The following is a 13,467-nucleotide window of genomic DNA, read 5'->3' as shown; positions in this document are numbered from 1 at the left end:
ACTCATCTGAAAACTAATTTGGTTCTTTCGAGAGACTCACCTGGAACCCAGCTGAATCTCTCGTTTATGGTGTTCTCAGGCAACTGAGTGTGCTGCATAAACTGAGACGAGTTGCACTTCTAGGCATAAATCCCAATATATGGATCCGCTACATGGACGAATCTTTTGCTATTATCAAAATCGGTGCACCACAACAAACAGATCAACAAACAAATAGCGTTTTTGATAAGATTTAATTCACAATGGAAGAAGACACCGGCGGAAAACGGGCATTCTTGGACGTTTCCTCACGAATTACCCAACTGACAACTTTAGATAAAGGTCTGGGGACAGACAGCGCATACAGACCTAATTCTCAAAAACCATCTTAAATGTCTCAAACAAAACTTCGTTCGGACCCTTTTCAAGCGTCCTGAGACGCACTACAACACTAGGGAGCCAAAAGCCAGAGAAGAAGAACACTTGTACAAAGCTTTTCAGAGAAATGGAAAGCACAGGAATCTCATCTGGCAGACTCTCAGATAACCCATTCGGTCAACTAAGTAGCACGAGGTGAAAGCAAAAAGACCACACTTACATGCGTCAACAACATCTAGGAAATGACCGCACGGTTCTTATGGCAGCACAACTAAACTGTGGTCCACAAACCTGCGGGCACCTCAAACCAAAACGACGGTTAGACACAGTGTTGAGAACTAAAGTCGTATACAAGATTCAGTGAGGAGATTTTGACAAACACTACGTGGGACAAACAGGACCGAAGCTCTTCACCAGAATACTCGGAAACAAGCTTGCAACCGAAAGACGACCAATTTTCACTCGTCTCTGTACACGAAGATCAGGAAGTACACAAAGTCGACTGAAGTAATTGTCACACATCAGCCCAAGTAAGAACAAAGAATGCACGGTACACAATATGAACGGGCCAATCAAACTGACGGAAAAAAACTAACAAAGACAAAAATCGGCATCATGACGGACCAAAATTAAGAAAGAAAGGACATAAAGCAACTTAAACCAGGTACGAACCAATCGTGCGATTTAAGTTGACGAAAACTCAGGGACGGCGCCTTCCTGATCAGCCCCAAGAAGGGCGAAAACCGGTCGTGTTCTGTCGAAGAATTTTCAGCAACCCTGTGGGTAGTCTATTACAGCCATACATGCATTGCGATATCTCGAATATCGTACGAAATGAAACGTGAGGTGGCCTGGTGCCTAGAAACATCATAAATGAGATATTCAGCTGGGTTTTCTAGGTCAGTCTCTCACATAACAAAATTTGTTAGCGAATAATTGTGTATCTCCAAGAACGTATTGATGTTTGCCGTGGAATAGCACCAAGAAAATGAAACACGCTGTGATCCAGAGCCCACAGGCAGTGACCGCGTGTAACTGAAAAAGGATGACTTACTTTGACAGGTACTGTACATCAAATCTGTCTTCAGGATACCAATGACGTAGTTCATTTTTGGATTTCACCATCTAACATTGGTCTATCTTTTCCCGGTTAACGATTCTTGTACTGCAGAGTGTTTGTCACAGATGAGACTTCGGACGAACAGACAAGGATAACCGAAGAAATGAATTTGATATTACTTCCAGCTTGAAGGATTTTGATTCTTTTGTCCGCTGGTTGCCACTATCCCATTCCGTCGAATGATCTTGGGTCTCCATTTCTTCGACCTAAATGTTGTCTTTGTCTGTCTAACGAAAGTTCATTCCAAATATCACCCATGGACACCGGCTCATCAATCCAGACAAACCACTGCTGCCACTGTTTTTGCACGACATTTTTCCTGTGTGAATCACGAAAAGCAGTATCAGGCAGTGCATTTGCCTTTGACATTGATTTCAGCATTTTTCCAAGATTTTTCGGGTCAATACGGTCATTCAACTCTGTCTCACCAGTTGGATAACTAGCGGCATTGTTTTTAAGCACTGCAATATCTTCAGAGGTATGCTCCGATGTATTTGCTAAGTAATTCTCTTTCACCCACTCGAACTTTAGATTGTAATTTGGATGTGATTTTTGGCAGACGGAAGATTTCGTTGATTTAAGCCATTCTATTACAAATGTAGGTTTGCAAAAAACCTGAATCTTCAAAGTAAGTTTAATTAACAAACCAGGGAACAAAATACTGCATTCTAATTCGACGAGGCTATCGTACCGAAATTCACGACATTGCATCCTCCAAATGAACCATTTGGACCTAGTAAACTCAACATCACCGAGTGAGGCGAGGTAAAAAGGAATGTGTAGTCAGTTTTGAAACAAAATCCAATAAACATTTCATCTTTGTCCGCAGTTATCCCATTTCACTAGCAAGGTGCGTACCAGATCCTCAAAAAGAATTGTGAAGATCCGATAATATCAGCCTGATTATTCCATAGTACTAAGTTTTCCTTAAAGAGTCATCACGTAGAGTAAAAGCACGAAGAGTTTAGGGTAGTAACTTTTCCTTCCCTCCTCAAGAGGTGCTTTGAATCTGACCCGCACAAACTAATTCGAAAGCTTTTGATTTCACACATCTTTTATTACTCGAAACTCGTAAGAATCCCATAGTTGGGCTGAACCGACGAGGAATTCAATGTTTTGTTCATAGCCACACCACTCTCGTTTGAACGGCCATGTTCCTGTTCTGGCGTAATTATTCGGTGAGTCCACACCAAAGGCAAGCACTGGACTCAAGTTTCGCTCTTATTAGAGCTCATCAGCAGTGCATATCCGATGGCCGTGCCGGGATTCGAACCCCGGACATCTGACATGCAAGGCGAGCGTGTAACCTGTTGTTTCTATCCGTTGTTAGATTAAGACTTACCCTGGTAGGCTATCTGCGAGATGTTTGCCCAAAACTGATCAAATAAGTTTGGTTACATCAAGAACATTTGATGATTTTTTTGAGTTTCTTCATTCCATACTTTCGTAACAAAGCAGAAAAAGATGGATTAGTGTGGGCGTAATCCTGTTATCGCTTTGATTTTCTCTCGGTAGTCGGTAGTATATTTCTCACAAAACCTCCCCATAAGTGTCGGCGGCCTTGTTGCTATCCGGATGGACCAGCTAACTCTGAAACGCAACTGACTATTTTAAAAAAAATTGTGTTTTTCAGTAGACAACAAATGATAAGATTCAACATGGATCACCACTTTGTCAATCGCGTTACGCAATTTCTGCTGTCGTCTCGAGGCACGTTTGATATGATCAGAGGTCCATATCGCCCCGAGCCTAATCTAACGCGGCAGTCTATTGCACCTTGTTAATGAACCAAAAGACATAAGGCCAAATTTTGGATAGAATCTTGAATTGTTTGGGAAGATATTGAGATCTTACATAAATATATATATATATATGTACATGTATATATAATATTCGGTGACGTCCCACCTCCTCTAATGTAACAAATTATCCTTATCCCAAAAGAGAATTTTCGCCTTGATTTTGAATCGTTGCCTGTCATCAAAATGACAGTTCCTTTAGAGGATCTGGTACGCACCATTCTAGTGAAATGTGATGACTACGGACTAAGATGAAACGTTTATTGGGTTTTGTTTCAAAACTAACTGTACATTCCCTTTCACATCACCTCACTCGGTGATGTCGAACTTACTACGTCCAAATCGTTCATTTGGAGGATGAAATGTCATGAATTCCGGTACAATAGCCTCGTCGAACTAGAATGCAGTTTTTGGTTCGCTGGTTTACTATATAAAATTGCTTTGAAGATTCAAGTTACGTGCAAACTTTCAGTTGTAATGGATGCAAAGCAACCCAGTGAAGTCATAGGGCCATTAAAATTCACCGTTCCTCGTTAACTCCTTTAAAAAAGAATGTTTGTGGCTAGGTTAGATAGACGTAGTTACCGGGAGTTCTTATTTGAATTCAAAGTTTTCTTTATCATCTTACCGGTCAATGCAATTGCCTCCGTGATCTAGACCACTTCGTATCAACACTACTCAACACACTTGCTATTTTTCTCGAAAAAAAACACGGGTGGTTCTTCTTGAGCCTCGCAAATGGGCTAGTAAAATAGCACTCGTCTGAAAGATTGCTACGAAAACATGTGTGGCCTCGCCCTATTCCAGCTTATTATGGATTGCTGCTTGGGCGTTGTAGCCGGAAATGTCTAATGACTGACTAAGTTGTACTGTTGAAGTGAGGGATGTTTTCGCATCACAGACGTCTCTGGGTCCGAAAATATGTCTTGTTCAGACAAACATTCATAGCTATGGTCTTTTGACCGGCAATGAAAGGGCGTGGCTCCAAACGAGAAAATGTCGTGTTAATTGCCAGTGGACGATTAACAATCTGGGAATGCTCATGACCTCCAATCCGAAGGGGATCGAACGTAATTATTGATTCCAAGGTGCAAATTAAAAATACGTCAAGAAGATTTATTGTGAAAATCCAATGCCCAGCTCAAAAGAACACCATTATTCTACCGCTTCCAAGCCAAACAAAATGTTACCTTTTTGCCATACACAAAACCATAAACACAGATATCTACACGCTGACAAATATAGAGACAAGATTACACTCTCTAGGTAATTTTAAGTACCATTGCTATTCATCAAATCATGAAGTAAGTGAAGTACTGAATTACGAGGAATAAAACCACGCCTGTTTGACATTTCCTTATTAAATGTGGATTGATCTTTTCGAAGAATGCACGTTATATCTACCTTTCGTGAAGGGATAAGCAGTGCAACACTCTGTTATTTCCGAAGCATTTTCTGTTGTCTATTCTAGCGAATATTCGTCAATATTATATGATATGACAGGATATCCGGACTCACATGCATCTACTCTCTGACGAGCCCTCAGTAGGGTGCTCTAAAAACTGACGGACATTAATAACGAACTGTAAGTGTTTTTAACGCAACTTGAAAAAATTGTTACCCTCTGTGTCATTGAACAATGCTTACGCACGCTACACAGATATTCGTTCCCCACTTTTTCAGGGGGATGATACTGAATAATTTATTCGTTCGTTTTGTCTTCGAGCCACAATTTAAACGAAACAAGGCATACGCGGTCTTGGGTACCAATCAAATTCGTTTTCTAGACACAGGCTAGTTTTTGTAAGTGAGCAGTCAAGCCATGGGTTTCAAAATTAATTAAAAGGGTTTGGCTCAGTACCGGAGAGTTTTGCCTTGGGGACCATCAGCGTCGTAGCAATTAAAACGCGGGTTCAAACAAAACCAAAAATATTCATCCATGTACGCTTCCTGGGGTTTAAAAGTGACACCACTCCAGCGCCCACAAAAAACCACTAGCAAACTATTCAGAGTTTTCCTGAGTACCGTGAAATGTGCATTGCACTTTGGATCTAATTACCGTAAACAGCGGGGATGAACAAAGATACAGTGGTATTCCTTCACAACACGTCACTAGTATTTGTTCTGAAAGTATTCTCATTACTTTATAGTAACAAATCCCATGATTTTATTGCTAGGGAAAGGCAGATTCGGAGGGTCAGTTTTCGTGGTCATGCTACTGGTTGACACCAGGTTACCCACAAGGTACATGCCAGGATCACATACGCTTGCATTGGTTTCCTGTGGAAAAACTCTCTCTGACAACTGCAAGACGTGAATATGGGGATGGACGGTATGTGCTACATCTATTTAGCTGGGTTGTCATTGAGCAACGTGGTCACGATATACGAAAGTGGAAAATGGTTGTACTCCTTACAACAAAGCGACTTCATTGTACGCAGTGCATGGTTCTGCTTTGATCTCCAGCTACTTCGGAAATGATACATTGCTTGACATGAATCTGCTTAAGTTTAAGGTTTATACGATGCCATGCGTGGGGCGAAGGAGTGACGGATACACTGCGATAGTTCACGCTGAAGCACAATAGCTTAATGGCTGTTTGGTTTGGAGGTCAGACCATCCATCGTCGTTCACTATATTTCACACGTTTCGACGCTGTTGTCTGTTCAGCCGACTGCCCAAAGTTTGCACACCATGTAGCAGTGTCAATGTGTCACTGTAATCACTCCAGGTAAAACAAGCATTCGCAACCGGACCTCACTGTCACACTCCTGCCGGAAATAAGCGTCAGTTCTGTGAAGATTTTTATCTCATGTCGTAGTGATTGCTACAGGGTATGAAGGAGCCAGGCTTACGGCACTCTAGCCGAAAGCCTGAACACCAATCAGATTACGGCGCACATCTGCACCAATCACGAGAGAGCATATGAACCGTAAAAGCGGTTAACATCAGTGTCACGCGGAGTACGTTTGTGATATGCACGTAGCTAATAACAATGACAGAGAAGACTATCTCAGAAAATTTTACAGATGCAGACACGTATGTGTGGGATGCCAGTGTGTGGCTTTATATACCGCCCATACTTATTCCAGTTGGGTTTTGTGAAAATATATTAGCCGTGCTCATCCTGGCACGACCGCGATTCTCCCAGCTGCCTTGCCGTATCACACTGATCGCTATCGCCATTGTGGATATGATTGTGTTATTTTTCGGCCTGACGAGATTTTGGACAAACGTAATGTTTGACACAAACCTCCAAACATTGAGTGAAGCTGTGTGCAAAATGCTTTCGCCCCTTGTTATCAGTTGTTCTCACCTAAGTTCCCTGCTGGTGGCTCTACTAAGCGTAGAGCGTTTTTGTTCAGTCTATCGACCACAAAGTCGATTCCACACACCCATCGACTACGTTGGGGTTCCTGTGCTAACCTTTTTCTCCTTTGGCATCTTTTTCGTCTACTATCACTATACCATCCTGACTCCGGGTATCCCAGGGACAAAACACGACAAAGTTTGTGTGAGCACCTCCCAGACAGTCGCAATCATCCTGGATTTATTGGATACTGCCTTGTTATGTTTAATACCACTTGTGGTCATATCAGTGAGCAATACTTTTATTATCTACCGACTGTATCAGAACACGAAAAAATTGGACAATTATCACAACACCGTTCAGTCTACATCTCGCCACTTGACTGGTGACAGTGAAATATCATCAGTGGTCCAACGATCCTGTTTACCGCAGCTCATCAGAAACAAACCTCGGGTTACACATCCCTCACCCAAATTGGTCGGATTCAACCGACAGAAAAGAATCACAATCACCTTACTTCTTGTCACATCTTCATTCGTTCTGTTTACTTTTCCGTTCACTGTCGTTCATTTGAGCCGAACCGTAGACAATGAACGTCGTACACCACCGTGGAATATGAGTTGGTTGGTAACCTACATACTGGTTTACGTGAACAACTGCCTCAATTTTCCTATTTATATAATTTCACAGCCATATTTTTACGGTGAATTAAAGGCAATGATGAGGTCAAGTTGCTGTCATCATAGCCTCCAACTGTGACAATAGTTCTGACCAGTCCCTCGGCACGCTTCTGGGCCACTCTGGATGAAGCATTTATCCGAGCAGTTATCAGATAATTTTACTTGCTGTTGTTTACTTGCACGATATTTCAGAAACCTTTGTCTTTCGGCCTGAATTAACAAATGTCGTTAATTTTTCCGCACCATTGCACTTCTATTAAAATTCTTCGCACAGAAAATGCCAATTATAGAAGCATTCTCCAGAAATGGGTTACCGAATTTCAAAACCAACGCTTGAGAATGAGTTGGTGGTGATCGATAAGGCAGGTAACTTGGATGTCATTTTTTACTGCAGGCATTCTTTATGGGAACATAGCTTATGTCTCGCATGGCCACAACGGACTGATCTAAAGATGCCTTGGTTAGTGTTGCCTGGAAAAACGCATTTACAGAAAACTATTGCTATTTTCTTAAAAAAATGTAAGTACGGGTTCAGGTGAGTGGTTGAAGTAGCGGAAACTGATGGCTTCGCACATTACGCTGCATAGTGAGCTTGGTGCTCACACTGGCGCATGTATAAAAAAGCAAGGGAATATGGTGAACCACTAATTTTTTCAACTACGGTTGGGTCACAAAATGGGTTTTCGGTGTATTATGATATATCTTTGAACAAAATACCGATGAAATGTCTGTATTCACTTTGTTTTGAAGAGAAAATAAAGCGTTTGTGTTTAAAATTTGTCAAGTTTCACCCTGATAAAGCAACAAAACAAACGGGCTGTTCAGCCCGTTTGAACATTTACTGCTTCTGAAAGTTGACTTCGGCAGAGAGCACGATAAACCCAACAGAACAATACAAATTGCGGTCCTAGATTGTGTAGCGTGAAGACATCTACGAGCAGCGGTGTATTGAAGATGGTTGTTTGTGCAGAAACCATCAATTACTATCGGCGGAAGGGGGGTGCGGCGTGTGGTTTTAGTCCAATTCATTAGTGGTTACACTCCCCAACAAACATCTAGGATAAACCCATTATGTCGTTCCATCCGGAAATCGTTCATCCCACTTCTTTCACCACTTCATCTAAAAACGACTTGAAACTCAAATCTCATTGGCCTGCCACTTAACAGGTCCTCCTCGAGGATTGTTCAAGCTAAGTGGAAGCAACAGTGGAGTGCTTCTACATGGACAGATTTTCAGGCCCACGACTTCCAGGCCGGGGATCCTCGTCTGTCTGCAAAACGTTCCAAGAATAGCGTGTTTTAGCGCCATGGGTTGGCCCCACAAAATCGTCGTCGAGTGTAAACCACTAGACTGAATTTTTTTATCCCCCAGTGTGCACGGAGGCTAGAAAACTGCGTTGGATTTAGTTAAGTAAGGGGACATTTACTTTGCAAGGAATAAACTGCCCTGGTTTAAGTACTGCCTCCCACCGTGTTTATCCGACGGAATCAGTAAGTGTTATGCCAAGTGTTTCATACCAAAGAATGCGGGATTGTTTCACATAAAAAATATTTTTGTGGTTCGGGGAGTAAAGGGAAGTGAAATAACTCCATGCCGAAAACTCGAAACGTATTGCACATGTGTCTAATCAGTGGTACAAACAATCAATGGTTCACAACTTTTCGGCTCCTTGACATTCTGCCGCGAGTTCCTGGTCAGTGTTGTAAGTGACTTAGGAGGTTCCATGCTACTCGTGAAATTTTACTCTGAAAGGATTTTTTGTGAAAGGATTACACCCTGTTTGTGTATTAGGCATCCTTTATCAAGCAATGGCTTCACTCGCAGGACGAAAGTTTAAAAAAATATGGTGTTTACCTTGAGCACCCGATATTTATTGATGCCAGTGCATTTTCCTGTGAACGTGTCTCTCACTAAAAATTTTCAAACCAAAATCTGAAAGACAATACAAAATTCTTTAATCTTTTTCGCAGAGATCCCCTAGTTTACCTGACATGACTCTGTAAGAATTCACTGTATTATTTCTACTTTACTCGGAAACTTTTGCAGTGCTCTTAAGCATGTCGGAAGGTGAGCGATATTGAAAAATGCAGTGCACTTGAAGGAGAATACTTGTGACATTTGACTAGTTGAGCACAATACATGTCACTGAAAATTTGCCTTCGCCTAGACTTGTCACAGAACGCCCAAGCATTCCGGTTTCAGACACATCGAAAATGCCGTCTCTGATTATAAGTGCACTTTTTCTTATCTATTAATGCCAACCATACTTGCATCTATTTGTGAGTTGTATTTCGGTGAGGCATAATCACTCTTGACTGGTCGCAGCTTGTTCGATGCAAGAAGCAAGCACTCTGACAACACAGTATACACTGACCCCAAAGCTTCGACCGAGAGTCCAGTTCGTCTATCCTTGTGGTCAGAAGGTTGAAATAAGGTCATAGCTCGAAAGCATCAACGGTCTCGAGAAGCTGGTCTCGAGAGCGACCAAAACACCGGAGGAGAAATTTCGCGAGTGGGAAGAAAGGTGGCGAATCCGACTGTTGCAGAAGTTGGCTAGCCGACGGACAGGCTTAATCCATCCTTGTGTTTACGACGTTTGTATTTTCAAAGCGCCTTCAAGGGGTGCTAACTTTGGAATGCTATATTCAAATTTATTCCATCGCAGATCACTTATTGCTGTGTGCTAGTAACTTGCTTACAACGGGCTACCATAAAGAAGTGCACAGCTAACAAGCACTTCAGATTCTGCCTCACAGGCTGTAAGTACAAAATTATTACTCAACATAAAACAACACTCGCTTATTTTGGTTCCCTTAGGATTTGCTTGCTATACCCCTAATCGGTCGATGCCCGGATGACACTTGCACTCGACCACACCAACTCATCCGGTAAATTTTGTCCTGGCCATCCGGTGGTCGGTTAGTGAGTTAGCCTGTGGGGCAGAATCTGAAGTGCTTGTTAGCTGTCCACTTTTTATGATAGCCCGTTGTAGGCAAGTTACTAGCATATAGCAATAAGTGATCTGCGATGGTGCCAGTTACACTCACTGCCTCACCCAACAAACCACACACAATTTGTCTTAAATTGATCTGAATTCGTTCATTTTGCACGTGTTGCTCGTCCTATCCCACCGACTGCACAAGCCTCACATAAGTGCTTTTTGATAAAATCGACTACCAAACACCGATCTGCCTTTTTCGTCACTCCAGTGTGCACAGAAGATCAGTGAAGTTATATAAGAACTAACAAAAATCAACTGCAGGTGTTCACTCTCGCACGATGCATATCTTTAATGCTGACGCTAACGCTAATTTGGTTCTCGCATAGACACTGCATATGCATAGGTGTGTGGGTAAGAAAACCCTTGAAAAACCTTGCACATGAATCGTTTCGGAACTGGCTTTTCGAGAATCAGATGGCTTAGAAATGGTAGCATGCCCGACCATATGGGGAATCGAAAATATAAAGATTACGTGTCAATGTTCTCGGCAAGTTAGCTGCAAGTTATTCCTATCATGGAGAAAAATGGCATATTTCACATGGGTGTTTATAAGACCGAAGCCTTATTTCCACTTGTTTCATTTATTTATGTGCACTCGGCCCTTGAAAAACGCGGCAAGGTAGTTTATGTACACCGATTAACCTCCAAAAATAAGAGGTTATGGCGACGAAACCTAGCAGTGACTGAATACACCCAGCAATCAGCTGGTGATCCGGAGTAATGGATTTTAGCTTGTCCATCTTTGTTATGGTGGGTGACACTTGACTAATAACAAAAAATTAACAATAATCTGCAGCATATGCATCATAAACGGCCAGTCATAGCCTTCATATTTGGTCTGACTGACACAGGTTATCATACCCGGCATATTATCTCGTGTTCGGCCTAACCATTTTCAATATGCGGATTCCCACATTCATCCCTGCTGCAAAACATTGGCAACCAAAGAGTGGAAGATCCACAACCACTATATCATTATCATCATCATCATCATCGACAGCATGACATCAGTGTTCAACATGGGTGCTTCACTGCCGTACAACCAAACGACTATATGACATTAGATGTTTTTTGCAGAAGCCTATACCTTTATACAGCCATCGAAGAATTTTGGTAAGAATTTCCGTCAGGGAATACTAAATGAAACATGGAAGGGAAGAGCGAAATAGTTTGTCGTTAAATTATGGGTTCCGTTTGAGTGATACATGCATTCGAGTTCTTCGATTACTGAGAGATAAGCCTCATAACAGTTTAATTAACGTCTTGGCTCCTGTGTCACTTCACAGACGCGGACGGACAGCATAGAGATTGTCAAAAATGCATACAAAAAATTCCGGATTTCTGAACTCACCACAGATATTGCCAAGGTTCTATACGATGAAGAAAGCACAGAGACAATCGCTTTTTTCAGATGCTTCTGAGTATCAGCGGAGAAACAGATTATTCGCGAGTGGCCTATTACCTTGCTACATGTTTCTGATTCTCGAACGCATGTTATTTCACTATAACCCATCGGATGCCAGAGATTGATAATTTTACTGCACTCAAGGGTCCTCTTTCGGCTACTGAAGACTCAGGTCGGGTATTTTTGCATTTGTTGGAACACTCCTCAAAATCGAAGATATTTCGGTAATTCAAGGATCCACCAGAAGTTCAACCTTGACCGTGTGCTCCCTTAATTTAATGTCGTCGTTGAGGAAGGTTTCCTTTCCTTTCCTTGTTTTTTCTACGTGACTTCCTGGAGAGCCTATCTTCGGAAACATGTGCCTCCTCGTAAAGAATTAATTTGATTGTTCAACAAAGTAAGAAATCAATGGTCAGGATGGAAACTATTAGAAAATTCACGGCACCACAACGGAGATATTTAAAACTAATCTTGTTCAATATTTTCATGACAAAACACGAACTGATAAGAGAACTGAAAGCTCTTCAAGCCCTCGCAAATAAAACTTTTTGGGATGATTTCTTTCTCAGCCTTTACCAATGATAAAGAGCAAGCCGAACATTTAACTCTTATTTCTTACACCCGGCTAGAACTTGTGACTGACCTGAGTATGATAAAATAGGTCCGTTCCAGGATCTTATGGTCAGTGTATGACAAGCTCATCGGACATGGTGAAATTATGATGCATCTTTTAAGTGTGACGAAACTGCTGCAGACCAACCGACACTCTTGGTAATGGGCCAGTAGTCACCTGATCAACTACCAACATCTAGTGCTTGAAGTGAACTGGCTTCTGGCCAATTAGATGTAATCGTTCACCGGTTCGTATCTAGAGTAAATTAAATCCGTATAACCTTTGCATTGCCTGAAGACACTGAAGCTCACCAAAGGGTGCTGACTTTGGCCAATTACACCGGTAATTTCATGCCTCAGGAGAAGCAGAAAGAAAGAGAGACAGATAGCAGTTCAAAAGGAATGTAGATCAAAGGATCCCATTAACCATCACAGTGCTTTTACTGTAAAACAAAATGTGCGTGGCTCGCTTCAAAGACGACAATTATTCCATATATGAAGGCACATCATCCAGCGCTTATTCAAACACTAGAATAGGTTTTGCCCATTACCTACCACTGATCTTTTCGTTTGTATCTATCATGGCGCTTATATGTGTGGGACTTATAACAGCATTTATAAGTAGCGTGTTGAGATTCTGGGACTTTCAATTGATATTTCGCCGTGCAAGTGGGTGAGTATATTCTGAAAAGCCGAGAACAACGGCTGTTTCATCTTGGTTAGGAATCATGCACAGTGCGCACCTCACGGAACTCCAAGGGGTCTCGAACCAGCCAGTCTCCACCCTGTTGGTAGGATGAACACAATCGTTTGGCTGCGAACATCTGTTCAGCAGTGTGCTTAACAGTCCAGGTGTTTCCAGCGACAGATCCTGTTAGGTTCAAGGCCGAGATGACCAACTACTGCTCGAATGCGACTGTCTCGCACGCCATTCTGGAGGTTGACTTTGCCAAGCAGCTCCTTTGTTATCCGGTTTGGAGTTAGTTTGAATGTGTAAAAGTAGTTCAACATGACACACACCCAATCCCTTGTGCCACTGCTGACCAGAATGACATAAATGAAGTTCAACCGGGAATAACCTTACGTTCATACGTGCACGCGTGATGAGATGTTAATACACAGAAAGCCAACTCCCCTCGTTTAGCTAGAAAATTCCTGTGTCAGATTAATTCGTCGTTGTTC

The sequence above is a fragment of the Opisthorchis viverrini genome (genome assembly GCF_000715545.1).
Source record: "Opisthorchis viverrini unplaced genomic scaffold opera_v5_1, whole genome shotgun sequence".
Lineage (NCBI taxonomy): Eukaryota > Metazoa > Platyhelminthes > Trematoda > Opisthorchiida > Opisthorchiidae > Opisthorchis > Opisthorchis viverrini.
Note: the sequence above shows the minus strand (reverse complement) of the source record.